The following is a 26,253-nucleotide window of genomic DNA, read 5'->3' on the forward strand; positions in this document are numbered from 1 at the left end:
TATTCAACTGTCATGGGTCACTCACTGTCAGTGATCTGGTCTAGTTGGTTCTGTTGTTTTAATGCTAAAATAAGATGACAAAGATTTTTTTTTTGAGTAAAGTAAGCTCCAAAGAGGAGCTTTGTACTACTACTGCTCTAAATTTGCGCATTATATCCACGTGAAGATATGAAAGTTTAATTTGCATTGATTTAAATAAATTATCTCTTGACTATAACTTATTTACCAAATATCTTATTCTTTCTCTCATGAAAGTATGTCTGTTTATCCTTTTTATTGATATTCATTTCTTATATGTGCGGCCATCAATATTAGTTATTCCATCTGTATACACACATTCATATTTACTTCAATTCATTAATATTTGCATTCTAATTAAGTTCATATCATCTCTAAAATAGACAGCTCAAGCAGAACTCACAGCTTTTGCCATTAGCTAGACACTGCAGAAGTGAAGCAGCACCTATCTCAGGGACATTCTAGTCATATGTTTGCATATAAAAGCACATTTCATTGCACAAAATTCTTGTTATTCTTCTACAAAAGCCCCAAATAAATTAAAGATATAAAATCACTGATATAAGTCAGCTTTAGACTTCAGTCATAATCCAGTTTCTTTCTTTTTCTGATCATAAAGCCTGGGATTCTCAACAAAAAAGTTTTTAGAATAAAACTGTATTTCCTCTCAACTTAAGGATATAGTGCACATTCATTGCCAGAACAGGCATCATCTTCTATTTCTGTGGTCTGATTTCACTAGGGATTACATTTGCAGACATATCACTAGGCAGAACTGTGAATGTGATCCTCTATTCATGTTCAAAGACTCTTTTTTTGTTTGTTTTAAGTTTTTTTGTTGTTGTTTGTTTTTAGAGTAGAAAGGGGCCCTGTTTTTTACTTAGCTTTGTATTCCATATCCTCCCCACTTCTTTTGGTTTTTCATGATCTGTAATAAAAAGTACTAGAATGAACATTGGGATGTACTGTTTATAAATAAGTAATATAGTGTTCATATAATAAAATTATGCTCTGACTCACCTCATTTCATTACCAGTGTCTTTTTCTGAGTGTGGCAATTTTAGTCATTTTTCCTCTCTTTTTACTTCTGCAACATTGAATATTATGCACTTATTTCTACATTAATAAACTGTAGACACTATCAATTGAGTCTTCTCCATAAAAGATGACAAATTTGTTCATTTATATAATACCCATTACCTATTTTAGTAAATTTCTCAATTTTTCGTAGTGGCATTATTTCTTTTCTTCTTTCACTTAGCATTGGAACTTTAAATATACATAAGTCTTTATTGCTTGTTTCTTCATTTACACAATATTCCCTAATTCTCTACTATGTAATATAGTGGACTTATGCCTCTATCTTTTCCTCTACAGCTCCCATATGAAGTTACAAATTGCAATTTTTGACAGATACAACTTTTACTTATAGGTGTGCAGGACCGGCTAAAGCTGAGAAACAAACAAACAAGCAAACAAAAAAAGAATTAAGAAACTAAGAAGACAACTCTTACAGCTATTTAGACATTCATGGAGTATACAGCCTCCACCTTCCAAGATTATGGGCGATGAGGTGAAGCAGAATAGAGCAGAGAAAGATAGAACTAGAGATATGGAGAGATATAAAATGTCAGGACCAGGAGGGGAGAGCAAACGGCCTAGAAAAGCTGACAGGTTCTAAAGCAGTGTGATATTTCTTGCTGTTTGTAAAACTGGCATTCGGACTTTAAACCATAATCAAACCTCTAGAATATCTCCAGTTATCAGATTTCACACTGGGATAAAGACAAGGTTCTGATTCCATTCTCAAACAATCTGAAGACAGTAGTGAACCAAATGCATATTCAGGTTCTACAGATAAAATTTACTCATCGAAACCTAATATAAGAAGCCTAATTTTAGAAAAGTATATATTTGGGGGTATAAATATTATTTCATACAGTTTCTATTATTCTCTTACACACAAAGTTTGGCAAAACCTTCAAAAAATATACAAAAAAAAAATACCAAAAAAGAAAGAAATTTAACCAATGAGAGGAACACTTAATAGAAGCAGAAAAAAAGCCCAGATGTTAGTGTTATCATGTTTATAAATAAAGTATCTTATGAAAAAGGCAAAAGATATATGCACATTTAACGATTCTCAATAAAGAGATGGAAAATATTGAAAAAAAAAGTCAAACGGAAGTGCTATACCTGAGAAATGTAATATCAGAGATAAAGACTTACCATGGCCACAGCAGAGATAAGTATTGATAAACTTGAAGAAAAGACTAGAGAAATTATTCAAACGGAATTAAAAAATATACAGTGATCTGCAAGACAATACCAAATGGTCTAACAGATGTATAATTGAAATTTCTGAAGGAGGAGAAAGAAAAATTATAAAGAGATGATATTTAGAATTTCCAAAATGAAAGAAATACTTAAACCACCAGAAACGAAAAGTCTACTGAACCTCAAAAAGTATAAAGAGGAAAAAACACATTTAGATGTATTATAAGCTAACTGCTTAAAAACAAGAATAAAGAGCAAATTTTAAAATTCCACCACAGGAAAAAGGAAATTTCATCAGAACAATGGAGGCCAGAGGACAATGGAAAACACTGTTAAGGAGCTATAAGAATATTGACAATGTAGAACTATCCACGGCCAGCAAAAAATCTATTCCCCAAATGAAAGCAAATTAAAGGCTTTTTTGATGGTCAACAGATATAAAAACTTTTTTTTCCAACAGACTTGAACTTCAAGATACGTTTTAAAAAACATTTTAAGATAAAAATATTAAAGCAGACAATAGGAAAGTCTAATCTCCAGGAAGGAACGAAGAAAACACAAAAGGTAAATATTAAAAAAAATTTAAATTGAACTTACTCAAATCTTCATAATAGACTATTGCCCATTTAAAATAAAAGTAATATTGTATCTATATTGTGGAATTGATGCCGAAAGCAGATGTGAAATATGTGATATTAGACCAGCAAAACAAGTGGAAAGTAAGGAAAACATATTACTATAGGCTTCCTACATTACTGTAAAGTACCTGAATATGCTTTTCAGCGTTAACAGTAATAAGATAAAAATAGACATCATAATCTTTAAAGTAACTGACAAAAATTAATAATGCAAACAGGCATAATAAAATATCAAAACAATAAACAGAATATAAAAGTACATAATTTACTAAAAAGAAGGCACAAAAGCAGGAACAAAGGAAAGAAAAAATTAATCAAAGAGAAAACAAACAACAATATGTGAGACTTAATCTTAAACATATCAATAACTGCATTAAAAATTAAGATCCAGAGATTATCAGACTGGATAAGAAAGCAAAGCTCAATTGAATGATGTTTACAAGAAAAACATTTTAAACATAAGTACACGGGAGATTTAAAAAAAAGGATAGAAAAATATACACCAAATTAAATATATACACTGGCATGCTTATATTGGTGTCAAATAAATTAAACTGTAAGAAAAAATTAAAACCAAAAATAAAAGGTATATTTCATAATTATGTAATAGTGTATCGAGGAGTTGCAGGTAATGAAGTCACAAAATGTAAATTTAAAGTGTACATTAAGAAAGAATATCAAAAAGTATGTAACAAAGTATAAAAGTATAAATTGATGAAACTTTCAACATGAAAATATGAGGAAACAAAATAAATTAAAATCATCAAAAGTAGAAGACAGGAAATATTTTTTAAAAAGAATAGAGAATATCAAAAATCATCTTTTGAAAATATTTATGAAATTGATAAGCACATAAAAAATAAGAAAGAACAGAGAAATACAAATTACCAAATTAATAATGGAGCTGAAAAATTCCTTTCACCTAATGACATCATAGTCATCATAACATCATGGAATGATGCATTCATTAGTCATGTTTGTGGTGATTCTAGTGTAAACAAACCTAAAGCACTGCCAGTCGTATAAAAATATAGCATATACAATTATGTAGAGTACATAATACTTGATAATGATAATAAATTGCTATGTTACTGGTTTATGTATTTTCTATACTAGTTATTTTAGAGTGTACTTCTACTTGCAAAAAAGTTAACTGTAAAACAGCCTCAGGCAGGCCCTTCTGGAAGTATTCCAGAATAAGGCATTGTTATCATAGGAGATGACAGCTTCATGTGTTATTGCCCCGGAAGATCATCCAGTAGGACAAGATGTGGAGATGGAAGACAGTGATATTGATGATTCTGACCCCATATAGGCCTAGGCTAATATGTGTATTTGTGTTTTAGTTTTTAACAAAAAAGTTTAAAACTTAAAAAACAAAATTCCCTATTACCTTGAGTTAATTAATTCACACTGTATGTCTGTATCAAAACATCATAGCTACCCTATAAAATATATACAACTATTATATACCATGATAATTTTAAAAAAATAAAAAAAATTTAAAAGCTTATAGAATAAGGATATAAATAAGAGTATTTCTGTATGACTGCACAGGGTGTTTATGTTTTAAGCTAAGTGTTATTGCTATACAAGAATCAAAATGTTAAAGAATATTAAAAGTTTATTAAGTAAAAAATTTATAGTAATATAAAGTAATTTATTATTGAAGAAAGAAACATTTTTATAAACTTAGTGTAGCCTAAGTGTACAATGTACATAAAGTCAACAGTAGTGTACAGTAATGTGCTAGGCCTTCACATTCACTCACCACTCACTTACTGACTCACCAAGAGAAACTTACAGTCTTGCAAACTCCATTCATGGTAAGTGTTCTACACAGGTGCATCATTTTTTAATCTTCTATACCATGTTTTTACAGTATATTTTCTTTGTTGCACATACTGCACACACACAAAAACACACTTTCACTCACTCCAAGATTTCTTCACTGGCAAATTCTTTCAAATATTTAATAAAGAAATGATGTCAATATTACATATTACCCCTCCTAAAATATGACTAACATTAATATAAATGCAAAAATATTTAAGCAATATTAGCAAATTAAATTCAGAAATATACTAATGGATTAATGCCTCATGATCAAGTATATTAAACTTCATGGAAATTAAAAACACACTAAAAAAGTCATTAAGAAAATGAATAGAATCACACTTGAAGCTGTGACTCTGGTGGGGCAAAGGCAATATATGTAACCTAAAAATTTTACCCCTATAACATGCTGAAATTAAAAAAGTAAAATATAATAAAATAAAATAAAGAAAATGAATAGAAAAGCCACAGTAGAAGAATATGTTTGCAATACATAAAACTGACAAGGATCTTTTACCCACTCCCCAAAATCTATATATTTAAGTCTATTTATTTATCTATCTATCTATCCATCCTCTTCTGTATCTCAATAATAAAAAGACAAGCAGCCATACAAAACTATGGATGCAACACTTGTCTAGGCAATTCAGAAAGAAAGATATAAAAATGGCCAACAAGCACATAGAAAGATGATCAAAGCTATTAAGCATCAAGAAAATGAAAATAAAAACCACAGGATATCACTGCTTGTCTTATAAACTAGAATGACTTAAAAAAATTGACAACACTAAATGTTGGCAAGCATGTGAGGCAACCAAAACGATCATATATAGTTGGTGGGAGAATAAAATACTAATAGAAACTTGGGAAAATTGGTGGTTTCTTTTAAATTAAGCACACATATACCACTAAGAAACACCAATTTCAACCCTAGGTATTCATGCAAGAGAAATAAAAACCTATACTCATGAAGAAAATAATACATACTATGAGTGATCACACTAGCTTTACTCATTGTAATGGAAAACTGAAAACAATCCAAATACTCATCAAAAGGTAAATGGACAAATAGATTGTAGCATATTCATACATTGGAGAACTATTTAGCAAGAAAAAGGAACTACCTAATAATGCTTCAACATGTACGAATCTGAGAAATATTTTGCTGAAAATCACAAGAATGTATACACTATAATATGACATTTTTTATATAAAGGTCTACAGCAAGGGAAAATAGAAATTTGATAGATTTTTACCAGAGATGGTAGAAATCAAAACAGTAGTTGCCTGGGTTTAGGATACAGACCAAGAGTTGACTGAGAAGGTGCACTGCAGAAGTATATAGAACAATGAAAATGCTCTACATCATGATAGGGATGTGAGTTATATACATATATACAATTTTCAAAACTTTAAGCCGTATACATGCATTCTTTGTAAACTATATCTCAATAAAAGGGAAACATGTAAGCATTATTCATCAACTTTTTATGATTATATAAATACTGTTTACTGCAGTACCATTTGCATATTTCATTCTACTGGATTAATATGACCTCTCTAGATGAGTAATTCTAGCAAAAAGGAGATACTTTTGTTGTTTTTTACTTGATTGATTAAAATAGTAACAGATTTTGATTTGAGTTATATTCGAATGAGAAGCACATAACATATTCACCAAACTACTAAGTTTGTCTATACTTTTACTCTTTCATTTTAGTAATAAATTAAACATCTATTCTTAAAAACATTATTTTCAGAACTTATTCTCCTAAGTTGAGTTGATTGCTTACTTGCCCACTGCACAGTAGTCAGTAGTCATTCTAGAACATTTCCACACTTAATTGTATTGCATACCTTCATGTTACTAAATGTATTCCCTAAAGAAGTTTCTTTAGAACATATGAATTGGAAGTAAATTTATTGAGCTATTTTAGGATCCAGTGTTATTAATAAATCCGAGGCTATTCCTTTCTAAGTCACCTATGTTTTATTTACAACCACTTCCCAGTTTAAATAATTTTAGTGTCTCTTATTAACCTGTGTGATCAAAGTATTTACATTAGGTCTGGGTGTGAATTTTTTAAATAAATTCTCCACGGCACTCAGCAGACTCTTAGATATAGACTTATGTCTTTCTTGAAGCATGAGTGCTTCTTTTCATTCCCTATCCTTTTCCCTCTTCCTATCCCTCTCTCTTTCTCTCCATTTTTTTTTTCTGATGATTTTGTTCTCTTCAATTATCCCTGCCTGGAACTACTATAGTAAGATGTCACTTCTTCAAGATCAATCCTCTTTCTCTTATATTTTTCACACATTCCAGCTTGTGCCCTACATTATGAGAGATATTTTTACTTTATGAATACTCCTTAAAACTTTTGGCTTCCTCCTAGTCTATTATTTTTATCTTTTTTTTTTATTTTGTTGTGTTGTTTCATACTAGTTTTTCTTACATAGCTGTTGGTTCTTGAGGATTTTTTTTATACTTAAAAAAGGACTCCATTGTTTTTTCTAAGCTTTTAGATTAACAGTTGTCTGCTATTGCTCTGTTTTGCTATTTTCTGTCTGAAAGGAAATGACTGGAATTCTGAATGGAATTGGTATGTTTACTAGGCTTGCTGTGTTATGAACTTTGTTTTAACATCAGTGTGCAGAGAATTGCCCACCTACATGAATGCCAACAAAATGACAGAAAAAGGAGAGCCGTGCCCCTGTTAAGGAACATGGTTTAAAAAAAGGACTCCAACTAATTTTGGTTTTCTTTTTTTCTTAGATATAAATGCCAAACTTCTTAGCTCTGTTGGTGGAAGTTTGAGAGCCAACTGGAAAAACTTTTCTGGAGATAAACTCTCAATTACTTAATTTCTTCTCTCATGCTTCCTATGCAGCTGGTACCCTGTCCTCTACCCTGATTTTCATCAGGAAGATAAGATCCAAATTATATTTCAGACCCTTCTTGTTGACAATGCAAGCTACAGTTTTCTATGTTCTATGTTTCTATAGATTTGTTTTCCACTACTCTTTCAATTCTAGAAAATTGCCAACATACAGTCATCTCTTGTGATTCACTACCACCATCACCCCAAGGAGGGATATTGAGAGAAATGTATGTGCTCTGTCCACAGTTTTCAAAAAAAATAAATAAAACAGCCTAGCCTACAGGGTTTAACAAACTTTATGATTTCACTTACTATCATCTCAGTTCATGTGACTGTACCAGCCTCTCAACGATTATATAAACAGGAAACAATTTTTTTATCTAATGAAATTCCATCAAAATTTATTGGAATTATGCTGTTGGACAAATTATTTTATTTCTCTAAGCCAATTTTATATTTTCTAATGCAAATGGAAATTGTAGTGCTTCACAGAGAGGTTGATAGGATTAGATTAAATGAGACATATAAAGGAAATTAGCATTCTGTATGGCACTTACTAAGCTTTCAACAAATTTTGAGCATAAATGTTATCACTCATTATTTCCATCATCCCTCACAAAATTCTGTGAGGTGCAACAGACTTTGAAATAAACACTGCCTGTTCCTTGATGTCTTTCTACCCCAATTTAAGCATGTGGGTAATGGTTTAACCAATAATCACATTGCTGTCTATCCTCCATCTGCTCTAAGCTTGAAGTCAATCATCTACTTTAAGGATGGACTCAGCTCAATTTAGTTGGAATATGTTGTTCTGTATTATTAAGCTACATTGTCATGATTTACCAAATTTGCTATTTCTAGCTTCTTACTAAATTTCAAAAATTGGTGTGCAGCATGTTAGTGTAAAACATTGAATTTTCCAAATACATCTTACTTGCCGCACCCTAAATAGAGCCAACCTCCAATACTAAATAATAAGAATATCTTCCCATGCTATATGCAACATAAAAAAAGAATAATATTTGCAATATTGATTGATTCTCAGCTGACAGTGATACTTAAGCCATAATTGAAAACATTCTCCACACCACCATTTGGTTGATTTGTTTGTTCCTGAGCATAATTTATAAGTTAATTCCTTGCTCTACCCTGTTCCTGAAGTATAATCAAGAGGCAAATTTGTTGTCAGTAAATTTATCAAATGGGAGGAATTAAATGAATGTTAAATGGCAAAATCTAAAATGGCTCTAAAGTCTGAAATGCAAAGGTTTCCCTTCAGTTTTTCATGATCTAAACTCTGAACTGCGCCAGCTACTGCCGTTTGAGGGTTTATATAGTGTTTGAACTAGAAAATAACCTAGAGATTTTTCTAATGAGACTTTATTTTTCTTTATGAATATAACATATGCTTGTTAAAGAAAACGTTGAAAATCAGAGGAAAATCACTTGGAACCCATCACTGGAGGACTTACAAACTTTACATGAATCAACAGAAAAAGAAGAAAAATTCATGAGTTCAAAATAGTTTCTTACTAATGACCAATTACAAACAGTAATAGAAAAAAAGATTCAATTCGCAATAAATAGAAATCCAAAATTATCTAGTCTTCAGAATATAAATGTATAGGACTTTCATGAAAAGAAAAAATAATGATCAAATGTGCTAAAAACCATAAAGAAATACCTTAGTGAATAAGAATACTTCCTATTCTCACTCTTTGTTTTATCATTCTGGTACAGTCATAACAATTTTAAGTAATGGTGATAGCAGTCACTCATACTTTATTTTAGTTTCAAGAGTTTACCAAATATTTCACATTTTAAAAGAATAGAATTTTTTGGTATAAAAACCCTTTTTAATAGTGTTAAGCAACATATTATTATTATTATTATTATTTTTTTTTTCTTTGAGAAGAAATCTCACTGTCACCCCAAGTACAATGCAGTGGTGTCATCATAGGTCACTGCAACCTCAAACTCCTGTGCCCAAGCCAGCCTTCTGCCTTAGCCTCCCAAGTACCTGGGACTACAGGCTTATTTTTCTATTTTTAGTAGAGATGGGGTCTCACTTTTGCTAATATTTTTTTTAAATATAGTGTTGATCTTGTTGCTTTGGTTTTATTTCACTGATAAAGTGACAGATTGTATTATAGTTCCCAGGTATATTCTCCAATTTCTGTAGGAGGATTCACCCCAGCTGAGTGCCACATCCTATTCAGTGCCTCTTGTGAGAGGAGTATATTCTGTGCCGTTAGTAATAGTCATGAATTTGTGATGTGCTTCATAAATGGTACTTTAGAAAACATAGTTCATGTTGTGTATGAGCAGAAGCTTTAAGAAACATTGCCAATTTCCACCAGCTCACTTTCTTTTTTACCCTCTATTAAAAGAATATTTACCCTCTATTAAAAAAATGCCATGTCCCAAATAGGGCTATTTCTTCTGTTTCTTTAGCCTGGTTTCCGGAAAGAGGAAGCTTTGGAGCAGATGTAAGTAAGCTGTGGTTGCTGACATGTAACATGAACAGCACATAGATGTTTGTTGTTATAAACCACTAAAATATCTGGATAATTATTAATTAGCAACATAGTCTTGAGTTTTGTGGTAAACCCCTTATCATCAATGAAGATGAACATAAATTTATTTCTTACTTGAACAATGGCCAGCATATTATACTATTTCCTAAATCAAAGCATATTGATATTCCGAGGTTAAATGATAATGTTTCTTGATAAAATATTCTTGTAAGTCAACACTGTTGACAACATTTTGTTAGTACTGCATTTCATTTGGATTCTTTCCCATATATTTCAATGTTCCAAAGGACTTTCCACATTCTGTCAATTATGTATTAATTAAAATTTTAAAGTGGTCTTAAAAATAATCTTTGTCTTCACGAAATTTCTTAATCCTTCTTAAACTTTTAACAATTTAAAAGTTTAAGTGTAAAGTCATTCAAAAATTGTTTTCCAGGAAGCTGTTTTCTAATTTTTAGTGTAGTAGTCTCATAAAATTATAACCTCTAGGTCATCTTATGGTGCAAAATTCTCTACCGCTCATTGGCACATTTCTACACAGGTCCTTGACATCTTTCTCTGTTTATTATTTTCTTCAGTTGATTCTCATGGTACAAAAAATATGTTGATAATCCCTACCTGCAATTGCTCTTTCTCCAACTCTTTGATTTTTAGCGGGGGTGCGTAGAAAAGGTATATATTCCTTTCATTCTTTCCTTGTAATTCTACCAAGTTTATGTGTGATTAAAAAGGTAAATGCATGTATTCAATTTGCTACACTTACTATAAATTTGCATTCATTCCTAGCATAAATTTGCATTCCTTCCTAACAAGGCCCAGATTAGGCAGTGTATTCTTGGTCCTAGATCTCTGAAAAGTTCAAAATAAAGTAATTACGCCTTCCTCCATGCTCTCCTAGCACTTTGTTCATCATGGTAATATAGCAATCCTTATATTACATTTTAGCTACATTTTAACATATTTACCCTAATTCCCAAATTATGTTTCACATTGTAGCATCTTATTCATTATAGAACACCATCTGTTCTGTAAGTGTTCAGTCAATTTTTTAAATTAATTAATTAATTAGTTTATTTATTTGTTTATTGAGACAGAGTCTTGTTCTGTTGCCCCGGGTGAGTCCAGCAGTGTCATCATAGCTCACAGCAACCTCAAACTCCTGGGCTTAAGCAATCCTCCTGCCTCAGCTTCCTGAGTAGCTGAGACTACAGGTGAGTGCCATGGCATCTGGCTAATTTTTCTAAATTTTAGTAGAGATGGGGTCCCGCTTTTGCTTAGGCTGGTGTTGAACTCCTGAGCTCAAGTGATCCTTCCACCTCAGCCTCCCAATTTTTGTTGAATTTAATTGGAATTCAAGAAATTGGCATCTATCATACTAATCCTCCCAAAATTATTAGGCATAAATTGGCCTTGAAACTCAGATGTTTAGAAAGGGTAGGAAGGCTTTTGTCAAATTAATAGGAGATATATTCCCTTTTATTAAAGTCAAGATTTGAATTAATATTGGAGTGTAATGTTTCCCTCTGCTTGGCTATCTGGCTATATACACGCAAAGCAAATGTCTGAGAGTAGACTTCAAAGTATTCTTTAAAAAGAAGAAATACATAGTTTTGCCTATTACCCCAAGAGAGTTTACATTGTGGAGGACTTACATTTATGAGAATATGATTCAAATGTGTGAAGGTGGAGGCAGGGAACTGGAAGATGGTAGTCAGGAGGTAGAGACAGCATCAAGGCACTTCCACTGGCATAAAGGTAGAATGGGTAAACTGACCTTGGGAACAAGTCTCCAGTATTAACCAGAACGGGAATAGTGTGATAGACCTTATGTTACTTTTGCAGCAGTCATATAGATTATCCAGTTCATTTCATTTTTCCCCCTTTCTACATTGTTATTCCCTATTGCTAACCTCATACTTCTATAAAACTTGGTTAAATGTAAGTCAACTTCGAGAAATGAAAGATGGTTATAAGTACATAATAAGATCACAGGACAATAGGGAGAGTTGCAGCCATCTGGAAAAGATGGTTATAAGATATCATTCAATCAGTCAGTCAGTCCAAAAAATATTTATCAAGCACTTAACATGAACCAGGTACTGTGCTAGGGCAATGGAGACAGAGCAGTAAACAAGATAGACATGGTTACCACTTACAGTCTACTCAGAGAGATAGACATTAAATACATAGCCTTAATATCTAATTAGTTTTTTTTTTCTATTTTCAAGGTCTGCTTCTATTAGTTTAACTCATGAGCCAGTATGCTGGTGTTATTAGCATTGCTATGACTTTAGCAATGAAAAGCAAAGGCAACAGAAATTGTGCCACACAAGTCATAAAATATACAATTGAATTTTAAAACAAGAAATCTTGCCAAACCTCTGTAATCACAGATTTATATACCACTTACAATAAATACCTATCAATAAAACTAATTACTTTACTTCCATCTTAGACCAGAATTTATACAGGAGTTGGTCTCTTGATGGTTATGGCAAACACCTGCTGACTTCACAGTCTGAACTGCCATCACCTGTCCAAGCCCTGAAGCTGCCTCAATGCTAGCTCTCCAGAGCTGAGGGAGCTAGCCATTCACAAACACTCATTACTGAGGCACAGCATATATGAAATCTATCCTTTAAAATGAGTCAGGGAAGATAATTTAAAAGTTAAATTTTTAAGGAGATACAAAGGGACTTTCCAAGAGTTGTGGAAAATGTGTATTATGAAAACATTATGCATGTATTTTTATTTTTTGCATCAAAATAAACTCATACTAACTTGTTGTAACATGTCTGAACAGGATCTACTTTGCGGCACTGAGGAGGATAAGTCTGAAAGAGCTCCTACTAGAACAACATGAATTCTGATAAAATTGAAGCAAGAACAAACATCAAATTTATGGTGATGCTTGGGTGGAAAAATGGTGAAATCATTGATGCTTTATGCAAAGTTTATGGGAACAGTGCCCCAAAGAAATCAGCAGCTTACAAATAGATAACTCATTTTAAGAATGTACATGATGATGTTGAAGAGAAAACCTGCAATACCAGAGTATCCACATCAATTTGTGAGGAAAAGATTAATCTTGTTTGTGCCCTAACTGAAGAAGACAGAGGATGAACAGAAAAAACAATAGCCAATACTATAGACATCTCAACTGGATCAGCTTACACAATTCTGACTAAAAAATTAAAGTAGAGCACACTTTCCACTCAATGGTCACCAAAATCCTTGCACCCAGATCAGCTGCAAACAAGAGGGGAGTTTTCAATGGAAATTTTAAACAGATGGGATCAAAATCTTAAATCTTTTCTTCAAAGAATTGTAATGGGAAATGAAACATGGCTTTCATCCTGAAAACAATCCTGAAAAAAAAAAGCACAATCAAAGCAATGGCTACCAACAAGTGGAAATGGTCCAGTTAAAGCAAAAATGGACTGGTCAGGAACAAAGGTAATGGCAACAGTTTTTTGGGCTTTGCAAAGCATGTCAATTATTGACTTTCTAAAGGGCCAAAGAATAATAATATATGTTATTATGAAAGTGTTCAGAGAACGTCAGCCAAAGCTTTAGCAGAAAAACTCCCAGGAAAGCTCCACCAGAGAGTCCTTCTCCACCATGACAATGCTCCTTCTCATTTTTCTCATCACACAAAGGCAATTTTACTAGATTTTCAATGTGAAATTATTAAGAATACACCTCATACTCCTGATTTGGCTCCTTCTAACTTCTTTTTGTTTTCTTAAAAAGGAAACTTTTTAAAAATTCTTTAAAGAATTTTAATTTTCTTCACTTAATAAGGGAAAAAGGCTACATTGATGTGCTTAAATTCCCAGGCATCTCAGTTCTTTAAAGATGGACTAAATAGCTGGTATCATGGCTTACAAAAGTGTCTTGACCTTGATGAAGCTTATGTTGAGAAATAAGGCTTATGTCTTTTATTTTTATCTTTTAATTCCATTTTTTATGAACTTTTTGAAGTCTCCTTATATTTATGGTGAGAAATTTCCCATGAAGTTTATCACATAGTAAGGAGAAAGAGCCAGAGAAAGATGGAGATAGAGAAAGATGAGGAGGGAAAAAGAAAGGATGAACAATATCAATACAACCAAAAAAGTACAACTTGAAATCTAAGGAAACCATTGCAAACAAAAATAGAGAAAAACTAAAAGGTTTTTGGTTTTTCTTTGCTTGTTTATTTTATGTTTCTTTGTGTAAAGCTCCAAGTGGGAAACTCTAATGGTAGTTTACTACAAAGAAGCTAAAATCATATTTATGACTCTCCCTCTTTTTCATGGGCAGGTATATATGCAGTTGAACTGAATTACTCACTGTTATATTTTTAATCTTAAACCCTAAAAATATATTTCTCTCCTCAGCTACAGGTTTACAGTTGTCTGACTCATTACCACATTCATACTTCAGGTTCTTTCCAATTCAATTAAAATAAAAACAGTGGGGAAATTTCTGTAACTCCATAAAATTACTGAATCAACACCTGGTATTTCACCACATGTAATAGAGACTAAAAATGGAGATAATCCAGAGGGACAGAATGACTCAGGATAGTATCTTTTACTTTCATGTCAGTACTTAAACTCTGATATGAGGTTACAGTGACTAAATTTGCTCCCAACTGAGTGTTCCAGAAAAGCATGTAAGAAAATGAGGAAAAGGAATTTCTCATGGTTTGACAATTCTTTTTAACAGATAAATTCCTATGACAGTCAATGAAAAAATGGTTGATGATGCTGAAGATACAGAGGAGTGACTAATGAGGCACTGGTGTGGTCTTCGTCCAGGTTCTCCTTCTGCCAAATGCAAAGGACTCTTTCTGGTTTTGTTCTTTTAATACCTGATATATGAATTTTCTCTAATACTACTTGATATGATTAAAAATTATTATTATTGTTATATTCTAAAAATATTTTAGAATATTCCTCTAATATAGTTCAAATGATGAGTTTGGAGAAAAAGTTCAATGGATGGTAATTGTGTTTACGCTGTCCATAGGCTATAAAACTTGGATGACAGTGAAGTAAGATGCTTTGCTTCTTCTATCTGGAAATCAGTGCATATATGCATTCTGTGCATTTGAAATGTCTTTATAAATAAGACATCTCTCATTACCTGAGATTAAATGGATTATTCAGAGCTCCTCTCTTCAATTTATATTTGTAGGTATAAGATAAATGCACAAACCAGGATTTTTCTTTATTAAAGGGTATGGAATAAGGTGAAGATAAAAAGATTTTTCCTAGCCATATTTTATTTGACTTTTCTAGCTTTATATATGACATTTTTTTCTCTCAATTTCTTTTCTATAAAATTTCATTAGGATTCATCCAAACAGGAGAATATAGCCTACTTCTTGTGGTTGTCTCTGCTTCAACCAATGATATAAGTAGGCCCCCTTTTCCCTCCTCCCCATTATTGGTAATTTCACTTTCCATGGTTTTAGTTACACACGCTCAACCATGATCCAAAAATAGATAAGTACAATACAATAAGATATTTTGAGAGAGACAGACCACATTCTAATAACTTTTATTACAGTATATTGTTATAATTATTCTATTTTATTATTATTTATTGCTGTTCATCTTCTGCTGTGCCTAACTTAAAGTAAATTTTATCTTAAGTATGCATGTGTAGGAAGAAAACATAGTATATATAGGATTTGGTACCATCTGTGGTTTCAAGCATCCACTGGGGGTCTTGAAAAGTATCCCCTTAGGATAAACAGGAACTACCGTACATACACACACACACACACACACACACACACATACACACACAAATATATACATAAAAAATAGTGAACATAAATAAATAAATGCAGTTCTATAGGCCATGTTTTCTACTCAGCTCCTTAGTGAATTAGTATCTCTTGGGATGGGTCTTAGTAATCTTCCTTTTAAATAAGCACTCATAGAGAATGTTAAAAAAGTAAGAAATAACCGAACTCACCTTAATTTTCAGATGAGAAAATTAAGGGTCAAAGGGCTTATGTGAAATACCCAAGAGACACACACATACACAGAGACACATACACATATGGAGAGAGAGAGAAAGAAAGAGAGAGACTGAGAAACTGGGATATATACACAGAGATTCTGGCCTGTGTGTATTTTTATATCATAATATTGCATACTTGTTTGTCAAGGTTCTTCTTGTTAAAATCTTCTCTGGAAAGTACAGCAAAACAAACTTATTGGAAATTTCTTTAGGTAGCTCAGGGATTAGAAGCAAAATGAAACACACAAATTTTTCCCAGGCCTAGATCCAGAGCAGTACTCAAACACAAGAATTTATTGGCATTATCTCTAAGGTGCCAGTTTATCTCTAAGGTCTTAGTTTTCATTGGTACAATATCTGTATTTTTGTTTGAGCATTAAATGCTGGGGAAAAATTCTTACTTGCCTCAATTGGATCAAGTTATATTCTCTACACTGAAAACCATGGTCCTACAGCATAGATATGGCCACAGATGCAACCTATGTGTAGTGAAACTTTTTCCAGTAAAGGAGGGGACCATGTTAAATGGTGGCATCCAATGCCAATGTTATGGATATAATTTTAGATCTGTAAGGATAGTTTAGACAGGCTATTTCACCTATGTAGCCAATAAAGAAAGAACCAATAATGAGGTTAAATCATATATCTTTAGAGAGCCGATATGATATAGTTTAATGGAGAAAACCAAACCCAAATTTCTTTTTTTGCCTGGGCTTTAGTGCCGTGAAGTCAGCCTAGTTCACAGCAACCTCAAACTCCTGGGATCCAGCAATCTTACTGCCTCAGTCTACTGAGTAGCTGGAACTACAGGAATGTGCCACCATAGCCGGCTAGCTTTTCTATACATTTTTTTGTTGTCCAGCTAATTTCTTTCTATTTTTTTAGTAGAGACGGGGTCTCACTCTTACTGAGGCTGCTCTCAAACTCCTGAGCTCAAACAATCCACCCACCTCAGCCTCCCAAACCCAAATTTCTTCAGACAAGAGCAAATGATAGGAACAAGGGCAAATATCCCACAAATTCAAGATTCGGGATCTGATTAGAACAAAAATTTTTAGAAGAGTAGTGAAACATGACATAGGGATAGCAGACAATGATTACTTTTGGTTTTCATTTATTAGACATAATTCTCTTAGTGCCTCGATGGATCCAGTTATTTAAATGTATTTATAAGATCATATTTCTTAACAACCTGGATTGCAAATGTAGTTTGGCAGCCTCCATAACAACTAGTGTTTTCATCTCAGGGAATATGCATGATGTCTATAAAGAAATTCACTCTGTCTTCCTATTAATGCTTCAGATTTTCATCCCCCTTGCCTATATTATGGAACCTTATGATTTCATAATACCAAAAATTAAAATATTATCTTTTCTCCAAAACTTTTCCCTCTCCCTTCTCATATTCATAATTCATTGATAGCATCACACTTTTTGTCAACTAGTTTCAAATCCAATGGTTAGTGATTTTATACATCTGTTACATGTTGATTAAATTAAAAGTACTTCTACATGCACACTCATCTCACCAGCATCCTACAGACAATATGGGACTTTACAGCTTATCACCATAATTGAGGCAGATAAAATCTAAGTGCACAGCATTACTCGTAGACTTTATCTTGATTACTAAACCATATGGAAATAGTCAAATTCTCACTATGGTTAATATTTCCTCTGGTCTGTTGCCCAGCTCATTTCTTCTTTGACTGCTGTTGTGTGCCTTGGAGCTCTCATTTCACGTGCTCCATGCCAAGGAGTATACCTTGTATGTTACTGTAAGACGAGTCTAAGTGTTCTTTTCTCTCTTTGATCAGGCTCGACAGTGTGCTCTCAAAGAGTATTTGACAAATTATCCTATTTAAAAGTATCTTTGCCTCAGGATGGATATTAATTCTTCCCTGAACATCCAAGTCCAATTAAATACAACTGTGATGAGCAACAGGACTATTTTTTTTTTTAAAAAAAAGCTTTTTCTGGGTCTTTCAATGAAAAACAGCCAAGAGATAGAATTATGGAATGGAATGTCTTTTATAGATTATTTATCTCTCATTTTGCAAATGAGAAACCAAGATCCAGAACAGTCATTTGATTTTCCCAAAGACACACAACTAGCTGGTGGGAGAAATGAAAAGTCTTTTCTCAGGCTTCCTGGTTATTGTTGATTTGTTATTCTTGTTTCTCACTGTACCACAGCTCATATCAATCTGTGCCATCTTACTAGATGCTTAATTTAATTATTGCTCTAACTGTCACACAATTTGCACATACAATGGATTAATAAATCCTTATGGAAAATATCAATCATTTCCTCAAATGTAAGATGGTTGAGAAAAAAACTTTAATGTGAAAATTAGACTATTTCTTAGGTTATATTTTGAAGTAAAATTTTAAGGTAAAAAAATAAAATTTTAAGAATTTTGGTAGATATTACCAATTTTCTTTCTAATACAGTATCAATATATGCTTGCACAATAATTTTATTAGAAAGACATTTTCACCACAACCTTGTCAATATTTTGATTTTTCCTAATTTTATGAGGAAAAAATAGACATTATTTTAATAAACAAAATATAATTTCTTGATAATACCAAGAAATCCACTAAAGCTATACTGAACAATATTGCATTCTAGTCACATATAACTACTTAAATTTAAATTAATTAAAATTAAGAATTCAGTTATTCAATAGCACTAGTCATACCCAAAGTGCTCAATAATCACATGCTCCTAATGCTATTATGTCAGACGAGGCTGATATAGAACACTTCCTTCATTGCAGAAAATTCTGTTAACAATGCAGCTCTAAGGTATTATCAACCCCAGTATATAGAGGAAGAAACTGAAGCTTAGTTATATGCTCATTCTCATACATGTAATATGTGCAAAAGCCAGAATTGAATAACATCACCTAATTCCATATAATGTCATTTAAACTATTTACCCCTGAGTGCTTTTTTTTTCAGGTAGTGAAGATAAACATAAAATTTTATTCATTCATTGATACTTTCTGTGTTTTTAGTTGTTTATTCACATAGAATAAATGTCTACTGAATAAAACGAACACCATTTGTATTTCTATCATTGATTTAACAATTTTGTATTTTGTTCTTAAATTAAATCTACATTATTTCAAACCAAACAGAGTCTAAATGTTTTTGTTAATAAAGGTAAAATAAATTGTAGGCATCAAATATAGTATTATGTAAAAGGGAATAAAATTATATTAATATATTGTTCCCACTGTTTTCTCTTACATTTCAGCTGAAGAGGATTCTGTATTGACTCAATCATTTCTTCTCTTCAGTAAAGTTTTTCCTTGCCAAACAGGTTTTTGAAATTCTGGAAGAAAACAGAGAAGTTATATGGGAGAAGGCAAAGAAGACATCAAATAAGACTGGGTGAGAAGTTTTGATTTAAAGTTCACAATAAAATATATACTGGAGCTGTAGAAGAACTGTGGTATTTAAAGATATTTGAAGGGAGATAAAATTTGAAGGGATTGCAAGAATTGTAGTTTACATCTTTGTTATTTTCACAGTGTCCTTTAGGAAATGTATGGTAATAAACTGAGTTATTAATATTGAACTTAGGGTTTGGGTGCTGAGCTGTTCTTAACAACAGCCTGAGACTGGTTGCTGTGGAAAATGGTTCCTTAATTGCCAGACGTGGTGATACACCTTTATTAACAAAAAAAATTAGGCTATTTTAATATTTTTTAAGTCCCATTTTAAAATATAAATTGCTAGTAACTGTTTTTGCAAGATAGATTATATTTTTGGTTTCTTTCCCATAAATTAATTGGCTGTGCTTGGAACTATATAATAGCATTGGCCAGAAAATTATTCAGGGAGTAACTTCAAAATGTCATCATCCATATTAAAATAACACTCATCACGTTTTTTTCCCCCAAACATCAATAAGATCTGAGGGTCTTGCTACTCACTTCTTAAAAATGGAAATGGAGTTTGTCTTTTTGATTATCCTATAAAGTTCCCTTCTGTCCTGGCATGCCTTTTTTTCCAACCCAGACTTTGTATTTAAATGCATCAGAACAAAATTTACAGCAATTTGTAAAGTTAGAAGAAGCTTAGGACAGAGTTGCAATAAATGTTGTTGATAATTTAGTCCCTAAGCAAGGCCATGTTCTACACTTGTATTTCTATAGCCAGTGAAAATCCATAGTTTTCTTTGAATAGAGAGTACATAACAAATTACTATCCTACTTTGGGGAGAGTATATATAAAATCTCTTTTTGATTTACAAGGTTGTTGCAGACTTTAGTCAGGTATGCTTCCACAATGAAATCATCTGGAGATTAACAGCAACAACAACTGTCTCGAGGTGTTCTGGGTTCCATTTCACCACTTCACCATCTGGGTAGACATATGAGAATCAGTTCAGCAGATTTTGGAAATGATTATTATGGAGGTTATTCTTTTTAGCAGATGATTTTTTTGTTTTGCCACTCCCACATAAATGTAAAACGGGAAATATGTTCTAAGCAGAGACAACTATGAAGCCTACATATTTAAAATTTCCTCTCCAGCAGGTAAAACCATTGCAAACTGAGCTTGACAGTGTCCAGCCACAGCATGAAGGGCAAATTTTAAATTGAGTGTGCATTAGTGTGATGTATAAAACTTTTTGCCCCCTAAAAAGAAATTACCCTATTTGAAGATAAATTTAAATATAAAAACAAGCATTAGGGAAGGAGAGGAAAAATGGCAGAGTAAAGGTGACCTCCTGGCTCCCTGCTTCCAGAGAAAGAGGTGAAGTACTCTGCTATGCACCAGTGGGTTGCTCCCCCACAAGAATGGTGTTGTGAAACTGCAGAGAAAAAGCATGGGACACACAACACAGCTAAAAAGAAAAAAAAAAGGTGAATGGGAGATAGGATCACAAAGCCTGGACGGTGCAAGATAAACAATACAGAATAAAATGTGGGATAGCTGAGACTGCCTGGCCAGCTAATACAGTGGGATCTGACCCACAGGAGAACGTCCTGCTTCCCCACTGACCTCCACACCCACTAACACAGGGACCTACCTAAAGTTGGTGCAAAATTGTGACAGGAGAGGTTGGGCTGTGTGGAGAGGAGACAATAGCAGGAAGCATCTTGAACTCTCAAGAGCTCTGTGCTAGGACTGCACTGGGCCAGGGAGAGACTGGTCTGAGCTACCACTGGAGGGAGTTAGGAGACAATCAACTCACCTCTGGTGGTCAATGAGACTAGGACAACGGAGGTGAACACTAAAAAGGGGACTCTATCCTGGAAACCACCGTGGGCGATTAGGCTGGCTCAGGGAGGGTTAGAAAGAGCAAGACCTCCTGCTGGATAGGCACGAGATTGCCAGAGGGTGACACAGAAGAGACAATGGGCGTCTTGTTGACTCAGCTCCCCAATCTTCATCCACCAATTCCTGAATAGCTGCCCCCAGTGCTAGCGATCTGCCAGCCTGCAGCTGCCATTTTGGGAGTCCAAAACCCAGACGCTGTAGTGCACTATGGTTTCAGGCAGCACCATTACTCCAGTCCAGGGACCCTTGTCACAGGCTCTGCACTTCTGTAACCTATTGTCAGCTAGCTGGGCCTGTTTTGATGGGTGAATTTGATGTGCTTCCTGAGTTGTGGGAGGCTACCACCTGTGGGATTCACAGGCGCTGAGGCACTGGGTGGTTTCGAGCATCATCCCTCCCCCTAGCCCAGAGACTTTCACTCCAAAAGTGGTGGGCTCCACCCCTGGAGGTAGGGAAAGGCAAAAAAAGCCACTTTCTCTGTGTGACTCACATGAATCTGCAGGGCCTTGGCGCAGATCAATAGTTGACAGCCCAGTGATTCGGCCTGTCAGACCGGCTAGGATCATACTAGGTCATAACTCTGGGGCATGATCTCCATGTCCATGAAGCTGCCAACAGTGGAGTTCCCAATCAGGGAAAGAGAATCCTGGCCAGAGGCCACAGCAGGTGCAGCAAGTAACCCCTGCCATCAGGAGCTGCCTCCCAAATGTGGTGGCAGAACCCTGAATAACATATTAGCTGCTCCCCTTAGCAGCAGATCAAGCAACCATAGAGGCACACACATCCAGGCTGGTAGGCAGCAGCTGCGATCTGCCTTGCTCCTACCACCCCTTTAAGGGGGAATAGGGTCCAGGTAACCCTTGGGAGTGGCAAGATCCTTCCTAATGATTGGGACATTAGTATTCCTCACCCGAACACCAGAAACCAACACAGGAGCATCAGATTACCTCAATAACTCGCACCTCCACACAATATACAATCAATGACAGAGAGGGTAACCCCATAGCTCAATACAGTTCCCTCTGTCTCAAGCTATTAGACGACAATGGAGTTATACACACAGGTGTGATTCACCACATGGGAACATAAGCTGGGGGACAAAACTTATCAATCTCCACTGGCAAGAGGTGAAGACAACAGGTCAGAGGTAACCCAACTTGCCAAAATACTTCTAAAGCAATACAAAACCAGCATGCCTCCTCCCACCACTGTTAAGGAACATCCCTTAGGAGCTTGAAGTTAAGGGCACAAACCAGTCCTAGTACTTCCAGTTCTCAATCAAGTACCCTGATGAGAAAGAACCAGAGAAAGAAAATGAAATATGAAAGAGTGGAGAGAAAAGTCACCCCCAAAAGAAATCATGAAACCCTCAAAATCAGATACTAATTTAAATAAAATGATTAAATTGATGGAGGAAGAATTCTGAATATGGATTGTAAGGAAACTCAATGTAATTGAAGAGAAAATAGAAACCCAACACAAAGCAACCATGAGAACAATACATGAAATGAACGAAAAATTCTTTAAAGAAATTGAAATATTATTAAAAAACCAAACAGAAATCTTGGAAATGAAAGAGATATTCAGGGAACTTCAAAACACAGTGGAAAGCCTTGAAAATAGAATGGATTATGCAGAGGAGAGAATCTCAGAGCTTGAAAATAATGCCTATGTGCTCCACAAAGCGGATGAAGAAAAAGAGCACAGAAGCAAGAGACAAGAGCAGAACATACAAGAAATGTGGGATTATATAAAGAAACCAAATATGGGAATTATAGGCATCCTGGAGAGAGAAGAAGAAAATACACCAGGGCAGAAAAATCTATTTCTTGGAATACTGGAGGAAAATATGCCTGGCTTGGCCAGAAACCTAGATATCCAGATACAAGAAACACACAGAACTCATGGGAGACTCAACAGGAAGAGGCAAACACCACGTCACGTAATTATCAGACTGGCAAAAGTAAATATGAAAGAGGAAATTCTTCTCACAGTAAGATGAAAGAAACAGATAACCTATAAAGGAAAATCTATCAGACTAACTTCAGACTTCTCAAATGAAACCCTACAAGCCAGAAGGGACTGTAGACCCATCCTCAATCTTCTTAAACAGAATAATGGCCAATCTTGAATTCTTTACCTGGCAAACCTGACCTTCATCTATGAGGGAGAAAGAAAGACTGTCCCAGACAAGCAATCACTGATGATATTTGCAAAGACCAGACCTGCTCTGCAGGAAGTACTCAGGCCTGTATTATACACTGAACAGCACAATAGACACCAACCAAATTAAAAACATTCAAGAGTTAAAGCCCAGAACCTGGATTCCACAATCGCTAGAGAGGTAAAACAAAGCAATAAGAACTTACCCAACAATAAGCTCATTATCTCATGGTCATTGTCATTGTATTCATTTGTTTACATGCTTGCTTTATTTAATTTATCTGTATTTAATGTATAAATAATTTTAATTAAGTATTTACAGGATTTGTAATTATTTTAATCATTTTGTTCATTCTCTTTAATTATTATTTTCATTTCCCAGTCCTTGGGAAATAGAGATTTTAATTGCATAAATATAAAAATTTATTAACAGACATATGTAAGATTCCAAAGTAAAATTAGGAGACTTTATCCTCACTTAATCTGATCATGCTTGACCTATAATCAAGTGAACATACAGCAAAATTTTGCTTGGGATAGGGCCAGTTTATACCTTTTTTCCTAGACTTATGATTAATTAACTCTTCTTTCAATGTTAAATATTAGAACCTTGTCAACAAATTCTGTGGTCACAATCCCTATAATTACATTGTTAATATTTTCCTTCTACATACAATATACAATAAAATAAATGATAAAACAACTTTCCAACCCTGACATCCTCTCTTTGAAAAGGAATTTAAGAAGAGGTAGGCATAAGCATATACATATTAGGAATCATCATCCCTAGAATTTCCGTAGCTAAGGACATGTACTAGAATGGCAGTGTTTTAAATTCTATCTCCATTTTCTTACCAACAAGCTTCTTGTCATATTCTAATGATCTTATCCCTTATCCCTAGAGAAAACACAGAGGTCCACAAAAAAAAGAGAAGGAGCTCAAAGGTTTCGCAAATGTTGCCATTAATAGTAAGGATTAATATTTTCTGTCATTCACCTAAAACTAAAAATAAATAGTGGGATACATAGGTGTGTGTGAATTAACTAAAATCTGTAGCCTAGAAACAGGAAGATAACATTTAAGTTGTCACAGTTAACAGTCCATAATCCAGGTGTGTTAGCTGGTATTTTAATGACCTTAATTAACAATCCACCATCCAAAGGAAGACTCTGAAACCTTTGTCACTGTCTAAAACTACACTATAAATTTTGTTCATCATAATAAAAGATGATAGGAAAATTTATGAAATGTATAGCAGTATGTGTGGGTTATCTAGATATATTGTATAGACATCTTCAACTTTGCCTTAATATTACATAATAATCAGATGAACCCTTCTAATTATCTCTAATCACAAGAGTTAATGCCCTTCCAAGTGATTTTTAAGGCTAGGACTCAAGTCATTTCCTGTGTCCCAATTTTTTTTCTTAGAAATTCCATTATATGACATGACTAGATGTTTATTTGATTCTGAAATTAAGCTAATATCCCATCTGCCTTAAATATACTTTGCATACATTGAGCTGACAAGAAGAGTTTGTATAACTATTATTATACTTGTTTGTGAATAATATCTGTGACAAAATTCAGTTTCTTTAATAAAAACACAAGTCCTGGTAAAAAGGTTGCTGGTAAAGAAGCCCTTGGCTCTCTGCCATTTTTAATTATTGGACCCAGCATTGTGAATAGCCAAACTGAGCTAGGTAGAAACCCATACCTATATGTTCACTGTTTCTTTGCATGGTCAATGGAGTAATGACTTCCTTTCTTTCAAAAATTATGCTTCTTACCTCTGAGTAGGACTTGAATGCCAATTTTTTACCTATGCTTTCATGTATTGGCATTTTAAAGCTAGTAAGCAGTGAATTAGATAATCCTGGAGTTGTAAGAAGACAAGCAACAGGCTAACTATGACAATTGGATAATCAGCTCCTGGGCAATCCGGTTACTATATACAGATTTTATTTTGAACTGGCACTGTTTCTCCTAATTTTCTCTTATTGCAAATTTTGTCAAGCCCTTTCATTTTCTGACCTTTGAAAATCTATTTTATACTAAATGTTCCTCCTCTGCTTCAGACTTAGTTTAAATGAGTTGTCTGACAGATCATTTAACACCATTTCCACTGCTTTGCAAGCTTTTCATGTACAGAGTTTACCTCACACTGATTCAGTTACATTTTTTTAATCAACCCAGTCTCCAACAATTCCTATTCTGAAGTTAGAAAGGGACTATTCTAATATGATTCCTTTCCTATTCAAAGATTCTCACTGGAAGGCGGGCGGCAAGATGGCGGAGTGGAGGTGACCTCCTGGATTCGTGCTCCGGAGAGGAAGGCATAGATCTCGACCTGCCACACCGCTGGAGGATTGCTCCCCCACAGGAACAGTGGGGTGAACCCACGGAGAAACACCGTGGGACACGGAGAACAAGAAAAAACAGAGGCGAGTGGGAAATCAGACCGAGATAATTTGGAGAGTGCGGGACGGAAAACAGACAGCGGAGTGCGCCACGGCCATACCTGCCTCACCGGCGAGTGGGGCGGGTTCAGCCCCGCAGCAAAGCGGCTTGATCTCCCCACT

This window comes from Lemur catta, chromosome 2, assembly GCF_020740605.2.
Source record: "Lemur catta isolate mLemCat1 chromosome 2, mLemCat1.pri, whole genome shotgun sequence".
Lineage (NCBI taxonomy): Eukaryota > Metazoa > Chordata > Mammalia > Primates > Lemuridae > Lemur > Lemur catta.